We start from the raw sequence: 8,812 nt of genomic DNA, 5'->3' as shown, positions 1-8,812 counted from the left end.
TTCACTGAAATATTTACGACTGGTTTGTCAAACAGTTGACCGTATCAAACTTACGAGTATGGAAGAAGGTTGTGAAGCATTATTTCCGATTGGTTAAGCATGGCGACCACCGCGGAAAGTTTGTTTTAATTCGAGAGATACTGTGTGATGTTGCGTGTTGTGAAATTTAATCGTCATTTCCTAGACTTCCCTTATCCATGAAAAAGGTACCTTTTCTCTGGAACTATTACAGGTATCATTCTTAAATTTGATAGACAATCAGCCTAAACACTTCCACATGTCTTCCTGCAAGGGAATTACTAATATGTCATTTCATGGACTTCCGGGGTTAATTTATATGTAAAAATCGAAATAGGCATGAAATTAAAAACGCCTGCAGGTATGACTAAAGAAAATTACCAGGTCCAAAACCTCGGCGCTGCTGAAAATGAGGTACAATATGACCAAAATTCAAATTTGAAAATATATTTTTAAAACATTTTATCTAAATTAACTGATGAATTTTTATGGCTACGAACAATGTATTTAAAAATAAGTATGAAAAGTTGCATGATTCTAACTTAAATAATGTTCAAGTTGCAGGGAATTTAGAAATCAATGAACATTCGAGCACCACTCTCCGTAAGTTAAGCAATTATACGTGTGTCTTACAATACATAAATATATAGGTTATGTCCCCTCAACACTAGACATCGCAATGTGTGTACAGATCCAACACAGATGTATTTACAAATCGCATACCACATCAGCAAACATACACTGTATCGGACTGTTCCCTAACACAAACTTACCTTACCTGACATTGAGATTGTGTAAGAAGATAGTAGAAAGAGTGGAATACATAGAAAGAGGAACAGTAAGGACAAATTGTAACAAAAAGGGAGAACCGGCAGAATTCTCTAAAATATGTAAAAATATGGCAATAATAACTGAAATGTAAATGGATGCTTGATGGGTATATAAATTAATGTATAATACAAGAAAAGAAATAAAATTAAAATATATTATGCAATAAAGGTCTGGAATTGACACACCCACTGAACTCCAAAGAAACAAGGAAAATATAAATTACTCAGTAACTCAGGAGTTGTTCCTGGGACCGTCGTAGTTTTTAGTACAGTAATAATAATAATGTTATTTGCTTTACATCCCACTAAGCACTTTTACGGTTTTTTGGAGACGCCGAGGTCCCTAAGGAGTCCATTGACGTTTCATAAATCTACCGACACGAAGCTGACGTATTTGAACACCTTCAAATACCACCAGACTGAGCCAAGATAGAACCGGCTAAGCTGGGCTCAGAAGGCCAGCACCGCAATCGTCTGAACCATCCAGTCCATTTCAATGGCATTCAAGTTTAGCTTGAATGATATTTTTTTTAGAATGTCACAAAGGTCTAAGTTTATCTAATTACCGAAGTTACGTGCAACCAATTAAAATTCACACAACATAATTGAAAAGTAAGTTACTTATGGGGTGTAAAAGTAAATTACCTGTCAATTATGGTGTGTAAATTTTAATTGGTTGAAATATTTTTGGCATTCTTAATGTACTAAGTGCACGTATTAGTACTGATTAACCGAGCTCGTTAGCTGCAGTCGCTTAAGTGCGGACAATATCCAGTATTCGGGAGATAGTTGGTTTGAATCCCACTGCCGGCAGCCCTGAAGATGGTTTTGCTTGGTTTCCCATTATAACACCAGACAAATACTGGGGCTGCACCTTAATTGAGGCGATGACCGTTTCCTTTCCCCTCCTAACTCTTTCCTGTCCCATCGTTCCCATAAGACCTATCTCTGTCGGTGCGACGAAAAGCAACATGTAAAAAAGCATTAATTATTAAAATGTATGAATTCTCCCTACCCAGTAGCTTGTCATCCTTAATCGGAAGAGAGGAGTATTCGATGCATTCATTAATCCATTTATTCGTGATATCCAGTCGAGCTAAATTAGCAGCAATTCAACCTCGAGGTCAGAAACCCCACTTAGCTGATGAAATCTCTACATTTGTAGCCCTTAGAGGACTCCAGACATTCTGACGTAGCGCCAAATGTAAGAAACACTACAACAGATAGTGACACAACCTTTACAACCTGCCTTTTGTAGGAGTCGAGATTGAAAGTATCGACCATTCTTTATGAGTGTTTGGATTTAGATTAAGCTACGAGAAAGCTTTAGTCTCTCCTTTTCCAGGTTTGGTATTCTTTGAAAGAAAGGGCGTCGGAGATGTTATTCTAAAAGGATATCGGAGTTGTGGCTGGCTATATCAAAGGGAAATTTTCTTTATCACGTCACCATGACAACGCTAGGCTGAAACTCTATACCATGCTCTGAGATGCGAGGGAGACGCACTTTGCCATGCTTGTTGGTCCTTTTTTAATTCCGGCCAAATGAGATTAACGTTCCGTTCAGAGATTTCAACGAGGAGGCAACGTCCCTCCACAATCTCAATCCTCGTCAACCTACCTTCTGAGCGTATCCAATGACGTCAGGGCTGCAAGTGAGGGATAAAAGTAAGAAGAAATTGTATAGTTCGGTCACGTTTCTCTCCATCCCAACTCTCCTCTTTCTCTAGCAGGAGTGGTATTGTCGCGGATTTGGTGGTACCTCAGGGATTGTTCCTAGGACCGTCGTAATTTTAAGCAACGTTCAAGTCGAGAAACTTTAACGATACTGTGTTTGAGAACGTGGAGAAACCAGAGAAAATAACGGAAAATGTTAACAAGAAACTTGCAAGGAGAATCTATAGTGTGTCTAGCATCCATGAAGTACTTGTATGGATATTCTCTAGAATGGGCTTTGATTTACGATATTTTAGCAGTTCTGTTTATTCGAATATTAGTTTTAAGTCGTCATATGAGTCGGCGTGCAGAGAAGTATTCTCGTACTGTAGCCGTCAAGACACTGTCTCAGTAACGTAAGGTGTACGGGTTCGAGTTCCCATAGAATCTTCCTTTCTCTTATTCTTTTACTCATCCGTACTTATTTAAAAATTTCCTCCTTCGTGGTTCGTAACTTCTCTTATTGCTATACGTTTTGTAGTAAAATATATCAATACCGAAGTAAAATTGTGTACCATAGTTATTCATTTTCAACTTAAACTTGCTAACTTATAATTCATCAGAATGTCCATCTCCATAGTGTAACGGTTAGCACTGTTAGCTGCCATCCTCGTGGGACTGGATTCGATTCCATGTAGTGCCAGGAATTAGAGATTGACAGGAATGCTGGTATGTGATCAATTGGGAGTGGATTTTCATGCAGTAATTTGTTAGATTTCAGCGGTACGTAAGTTCAGTAAGAAAAGTTGCATAAATATTAGGGGTCTTTTAAAGGATTGTGTCCCTGATGTTTTTGCAACTCTTTAAATAGGAGCGTTGTGCGGCCTTCAAGAAGCTTTCTTCTCATTGGAATCGTAACCTATTACTGGTTAAAAATCCGCTCCCTAGTAATCAAGGAGATACATGCAATTCTTCTCCATTTGGGGTGTAGCTTAAAGGAGCTGCGGCCCCATCGAGACAAGGATACGAGCATTTTATCAACAGAATTCTCTCTTTCCAAGACACATTTTTGTCCTGAAAGAGTATTGATTTATCTGTTTAAACAAAGCACTTGCTCACTCAAGTTACACAATTATAAATTTAAAAATTGACTCGAGGAGACTCAAACCTGTACACCTTACATTATGGAGCCAGCACCCTAACCACTATACTACGAGAATACTTCTCTAAATGACGTGTTTGAAAATTGATACGCTAAATTCTAGTCAATCGCAGTGCATTTCAGAGAAATTCCAAAGAGATTGATTTTATATCATATAGATTAACCTCATGAAAGTCCGGCTCCATCGCTAAATGGTTAGCGTGGTGGCCTTTAGTCACAGGGGTCCCGGGTTCGATTCCCGGCAGGGTGGGGAATTTTAACAACCATTGCTTAATTCCACTGGCACGGGCTGGGTGTATATGTCGTCTTCATTCTCATCATGATGCGCAGGTCACCTACGGCCGTCAAATCGAAAGACCTGCATCTGGCGAGCCGAACAAGTCCTCGAACACTCCCGACACTAAAAGCCAAACGCAATTTCAACCTCATGAAAAATCGATAATTAGGTGCTCAGCGCATCGGCCTCTCACCTCTGGGTTCCGTGGTTCAAATCCTGATCACTCCATATGAAATTTGTGCTAGACAAAGCGGAGGTGGATAGGTTTTTCTCCGGGTGTTCCGGTTTGCCCTGCCATCTTTCATTCCAGCAACACTCTACAATATAATTTCCTTGTTATCCTTGATTCACATCAGTATCGCAATTTTGATACGAGAACTCCCGCATGTGGAAAACCAACCCCCTCTCTTTCGCACCACATCCGCATTAAGGGTAAAAAAAATGTTAACTAGACAAGTTTATTTCTATACGAATAAACCTATAAACCTTAATTTCTGTTCTCTATTGGAATATAAAATCAAAATCAAATGCAATACAATTGATATTTGGCAACATTTATCTCTTTTTCTTTTTTTCTAACGCTTTTCCCACACCTGTGAGGTCGCGGGTGTGAACTGTGTCGCACATGTGAATTTTTCCATTTTTACGGCCGGACGCCAGCCCTGTATGGAGGGATGTGTCGCTATGGTAGTTGGTAGTGTAGTGCATTGTGTGAATATGAAGAGGAAATTGTTGGAACAAACATAAAGACCCAGTCTCCGGGCCAGAAGAATTAATCAGAGGCGATTAAAATCTCCGTCCCGGCCGGGAATCGAACTCGGGACCGTCTGAACCGAAAGCCTCAACACTGACCATTCAACCAATGAGTCGGACATTTATCAAAACTTACCTGTCTGTCTGTTAGGTCATCAGCCCAGAGGCTGGTTGGATCCTCAAATAGCACCACCAAAGGTTATGCGGTTATAAGAAAACCTGAAAAACCAATGGCAGCACCAAAATGAGGCGTACTAGGCAAGACGAGGAGTGAGGTAGTTTGCCATTGCTTTCCTCAATCAAAACTTATATTTCACTTAAAATAACATTTAAAATATAATTTACTTAAATTATTTTTTCACAAACGTTCTTCGACATTTTGGAACACTTTTTAAAACCAACATTGGAAGTAATGGTACAGACTTTCTTGGCAGCTAGTTCTCATTTTCCTCGACGGATACAAATATATTAGAAAAACCTTTACCTCAAGAGAAATCCACATAAATTTGTCCATGAGATTACACGGGATTGGGCAAGTATAACTGATCTGTTTGCAATTATTTATCTTATAATTTATTCGTGATCATAATATAGGCGAGTGTAAAGGAACGAAAAACATATCAATAACGAAGAAAGACGGGCAGATTTGCTACTAGAAGAAGGCCTAGGGTGTCTTATCAACAATAAGTTAGAAATATTTCCATGACATGGCAGAGGAAGTAAGGCCTGCACAACTATGTATTTCTCGTGGTGAGGCTAACTTCAGCGAAAATTAGACGTGAATTTTTAACAAATTGTTAATATCTATGAAGTGAAAGTATAATTCGTCACTGCTCCTGGAAATTCTCTTCTTTTGATATCTCTTTTGTTAAAACACTTTTGTTGTGAGAACTCCAGAAGGGATCTATATTAAACAAACTAGCATATGTATCAGTTCTTCGCAAAGGAATTGGTAATCAGTTTCAGGATTCCTTCATTAATTTATGCGAAGTTACATGCCTGTATTCAAACTTTTAACACGGCATATTAAACTGATATTCTTCTACGAAAGCACGTGACAGTAACGTGAAATACGATAAATCTGAACAAAGTGGAGGCAGAATGAGGCAGATCACAGAGTTTATTGAACGATACAGGCCTGGTCCGAAGTTGTGCATTATTCTCACTATGCCTCGGTTACATATTGTTGTTCATCTGATACCGGGAGTGGCACTGTGGCTGAAGTCTGAAACCAATCGTTGATGATAAGAAAGGTTATTACCTGTTCTATGAAATAGAGTACAATGGCTCTTCACTTAAAACAACTTGAAATGATATGGCAGCCTGTAAAATAGTACGTTAATGATAACTCCCATGTAATACCTCCGAAAAGGTGCACACAAGGAAAACATGTTTACAAAATTGATTTTCATTAAGGCTGGTCATGTTTATTTTGGGGGAGGTTAAATTCACTGTTTCAACTTCCTGTAAACCCCCAAACCAATGCGGGATTTAGAAATAATATTGACCCTAATACCTACCCAAGGACAGATATAAGCTTTGGTAAAAATATATATAGTAGCGTCCCAGTTATAAGCACTCGACAAACGGAGGAACAGACAAATCGACAGAAAACTTTAAAAAAAGTCTGCTTGAACTTAGAGTAAAACACGGCCCGTTAATGATATCTCCCTTATTATTCCTCGTATCAAAATGATGCACGATAGAACAAAGTTTTAGAAATTGATTTCCATTAAGTTCGGTTGTGTATATTTTGTGGGAGTGCGAAATCACGGTTTCAGTTTCATATAAACTCCCAATCATTTCAGGGATTTAGGAACAATAATGGTCCAAAAACCTACCCATGGGCACATGCATTCTAAATATGAAGTTGGGTAGAAATACAACCAGCAGTTTTCACGTTATAAAAACTCAGACAAACAGACACCAACGCTAAAAAAATACGCAGATGGTCATTATTACACCTAAACCGGATAACTGAATGAAAATTTCATCAAAATATTCCCCGAACAGACACATGGTCGTTACGATTTTATTTATAATGATACAGTTAACGGAGGTAAATTTTAAAATTAGACAACACAAATGTTATATTTGAATTGAAAATGTAGTATTTTTTCGGTAATTGTAAATTTCTCAATTAGTATATCGTAGCGGATTGAGAATATGGACTAGCAAACTAAGAGTGGATGGTGTACTCCAGTCCTCCCAGTATTTGTCACTTCTGTGCATACTATACCTACTGCTTACTAACTCTACCCAATCACAATACCTCTCGATTAAATTCTGTTTCTCTAAAAAATCGATTTTATGAAACTCCGAATTATTTATAGAATCGCGATTAAAGTAATAAGATTATCTATCCCGTCTTATAAACTTATGAGCAGTTCCCTATAAATTTTGCCTTTCTTACACAATGCAAATATTACTTAAAGATACTCAAGTTTCCTGTATTATTCAGTTTGCTCGTAACTTGAGTCTGGCTACATAATTTGAAGTACACTCTGCTGCATTTTAATAGCTTTATCCCCACATCCCTGGCACCCGCATCTTCTGCCCTGCAATCACTGCCATATTTTCCGTTCTCATGAAATTTTATTCGCAAGAGATATAACAGGAATATAATGAAGCGCACTGAATTGTCGTGTTATGACTTCGTGCTTCAGAGTGAATATTAAACATTTATGAGGTATTTACTTCGTTTCCTTGTTCTATATTTGCCAGTCAATGGTGTAATCTTAAATAATTTTAGATACACTCATCTTTAAATCCTGTCACAGTGAATAGTGACTAATTTTGTATTATGGTGCAAATACACTTGTATCAACAGTAGAGTCCATAGTTTAAGGTTGTGATGTTAGAGTGCAACTTGACTGAAGAGGGCAACAAACATAATCTTCCCTGCGCAACGGTTATGGTATGAGATTTGCATACACGTTAGGGGTACGGCCTATAGAACTCCTAACATTTATATTACTCTTGCTACATTATGGAAGAGCGGGTTGCATGACACTTCTTACTAACCAAATTATTTTGCTTTGGAACTTATTACTGCCTAAAAGCCCTGTGTATTACTTTTGTAAGTACTGAGCAAGTTGGTTAAGTGGTTTAGGTCGCATAGCTGTGAGCATGCATTCGTGAAAGAGTGCATTCGAACCCCACTGTCGGCAACCCTAAAAATGGTTTTCTGTAGTTTCTCATTTTGCCCCAGGCGAATGCTAGTGCTGTACTTCAATTAAAGTAACGACCACTTCCTTCTCACTCCTAGCCCTGGTTTATCGCATGATTGCTATAAGACCTTTCTGTGTCGGTGCGACGTGGAATAAATATACATTTGTAAGTACAAACAGTCTTGGATACGCTGACATAGATACGAGGGCGAATCAAAAAGTAAGTTAAGACAATTAATCAAACCACCTACACATAGGCAACACGGCATACAATATAAGTTCGCTTTTCCACATAATCCCCAAGAGAACGTAAACATTTCTCGGAACAGTCAACCAAGTTTTCAATTCCGGATGCTTAGAAATCACCTCCAGGACTATGTAACCACCTGGAGAGAGCTGCTTTCACCTGCTCATCGTTTCGGAATCGTCGTCCACCGCGATCCTTTTTCAGCTTACCAAACACTTGATAATCGCATGGCGCTAAGTCTGGACTGTATGGAGGATGTTGCCATACCTCTCACTTGAACAGCTGTAGCAATTGGGAGGTTTGGCGGGCCGTGTGAGGTCTCTTTAACTGCCTTACGCAACCGGTTCAGTGTTTGACAATACTAATCCCAGTTGATTGTCGTGCCTTTCGGCATAAATTCCAAGTGCACCACACTCTCCATGTCAAAGAACACTGTCGCCATTACCTTTCCTGCTGAAGGTCGGACCTTGGCCTCATTTCGTGGTGGTGGTAGTGTTGTGTGCACCCATTCCATCGATCTTCTCTTTGTTTCTGGGGTGAAGAGGGGGACCCACGTTTCATCCCCTGTGACGATCCGCCACACAAACTCGTTGCCCACCACGGAAATACGGTTGCAAATATTCTAGTGACGATGGGAAACGTTGTCCCCTATGAACAACGGTGAGCGGGTCTGAAAACCATCTTTGACACAATTTACGAAAT

This window comes from Anabrus simplex, chromosome X (assembly GCF_040414725.1).
Source record: "Anabrus simplex isolate iqAnaSimp1 chromosome X, ASM4041472v1, whole genome shotgun sequence".
Classification (NCBI taxonomy): Eukaryota; Metazoa; Arthropoda; class Insecta; order Orthoptera; family Tettigoniidae; genus Anabrus; species Anabrus simplex.
Note: the sequence above shows the minus strand (reverse complement) of the source record.